The following is a 1,768-nucleotide window of genomic DNA, read 5'->3' on the forward strand; positions in this document are numbered from 1 at the left end:
GATGGGAGTGTCAGAGACAGTGCGATTGGCACAGGACAGAGCGGAGTTTAGGGCTGTTGTACATAGGGTCGCTATGAGTCGCAGGCGACTCGGCGGCACATAAGAACAACAAACAACAACATCCTGAAATACAATGTTGTGAGTGATTGGGTATTATCCATTCACATACATGTCCATAAGTATGTGAATATTACTGTTAATGCAAATAAAACTGATGTGATGTTCTCTTAAACTCAGTACCTTTTTAAACTTTGATGCTTAATTTAAAGGCAGCAAGGTGGAAATATGTAGAAAATGAACAACAAATTCAACAGACTTAAGCTTTTATTTTACCACAAGCATCTTTGACCTAGTTTAAGTTCTTTTCCCTTCTAAAGACCTAGATGTGGCATAGGATCTATAGTTCTCAGTGAGGTTCATGAACTTGAAGGTTCCTGAGACCTGCTAGAGGGATGGCCCTTGAGTCTCAAACAGCCTTCCCACTAACATGAAGGTAACTCATGCCTTTTCTACCATTCTGATCTTTGGTCAGTGCAATGGAGGTAAAGAGCTAGTGCTCAGACAAGAATTAAAGCAGTAGGACCAAAGTGCATTCTTCATCGCTTGCAGGAAGAAAAACCATGCTAATTTAATGAAAGTAGGTTTATGAAAAAGCAGTAAAACATAGTAATTTTATTGTATTTTTAGTCTTTCAATCTGTATGATGAAATAAAAAAACATGCATAAGATACTCAGAAGTGATTTACAGGCCACTGGAAAAGTTAAATAAAGCAACCTGAACTTTTAATTTCTTCTATGTTTGCACAGTTGAGAAAGTTCAAGTAAGTTTGAGTAAAATATGATTGTACAAGATTGATAAGTACATTACTTCCCTGAAGAATATTATGAAGCATTGCAAAGAAGTAATATTTTCTTTAACAAAGAATTCAATGCTGGTTTACTCAACTATGCCATCATAGTAACTTGCAGACTTTAAATGGTAACTAATTTCATCCTTGATTGTTATTCTTAATATTTTTAATTTATTTTTATTGCTATTTTCATGAAAGTTTACAGAAAATTTGGATTACCATTCATTCACTGTTGCACATTTTCCTCCCTTCCTCCTGCCCCCAGTCCACTCTGCTATGAACCTCTTATTCTGGACTACTGCCATGCAAATAAAACATATTTCTCTTGGACAATTCATTCCCTCATCGATTTAAATGCAGTGTTCATTGTTTATCCCTCTTTACTTAGTTTCCCCTCAATCCTCATGTCAGTCCTGTTTTATAACTGTAGGATTATGTAGTTATTTGTCCTTTTGGGACTGAGATATTTCACTCAGCATAATGTCCTCCAGGGTAACCCACTTTGTATAATATTTAATGAGTTCCTTGTTTTTCAGTGCGGTGTAGTATTTCATTGTGTGAATACATCACATCTTCCCTAGCCATCCATTTGTTCATGGGCACTTGGGTTGCTTCCATCTCTCTGTTACTGTGAAAAAACACAGCAATAAACATAGTTATGCATATATCTGTTTGGGTGGCAGTTCTTTCAGGTATATTCCCAGTAGTGGAATTGCTGGGTCAAATGGTTTTCTAATTTAAGCTTTTTGAGAAAGCGCCAGTACTACCTTCCGGAGTGGTTGCATCTTTTTACACTCCCACCAACAGTGAATAAGGGTTCCAATTTCTCCACAATCTTTGTAGCATTTGTTGTTTGCTGCTCTGTTGAACTTTGCTATTTTTAGTGGGGTGAGATGATATGTCATGGTTGTTTTGAT

At 36.6% G+C, this 1,768-nt stretch overlaps 1 protein-coding gene across 1 annotated transcript in view; it reads right to left on the reverse strand.

The window, feature by feature from the left end:
* PELI2 (pellino E3 ubiquitin protein ligase family member 2) overlaps window positions 1-1,768 on the reverse strand; it is a 231,751-nt gene that overhangs the window by 29,057 nt on the left and 200,926 nt on the right. The gene's annotated exons all lie outside the window — the stretch shown is intronic.

The sequence above is a fragment of the Elephantulus edwardii genome, unplaced genomic scaffold (genome assembly GCF_000299155.1).
Source record: "Elephantulus edwardii isolate Elephantulus edwardi_28Jun2011 unplaced genomic scaffold, EleEdw1.0 scaffold00140, whole genome shotgun sequence".
Classification (NCBI taxonomy): Eukaryota; Metazoa; Chordata; class Mammalia; order Macroscelidea; family Macroscelididae; genus Elephantulus; species Elephantulus edwardii.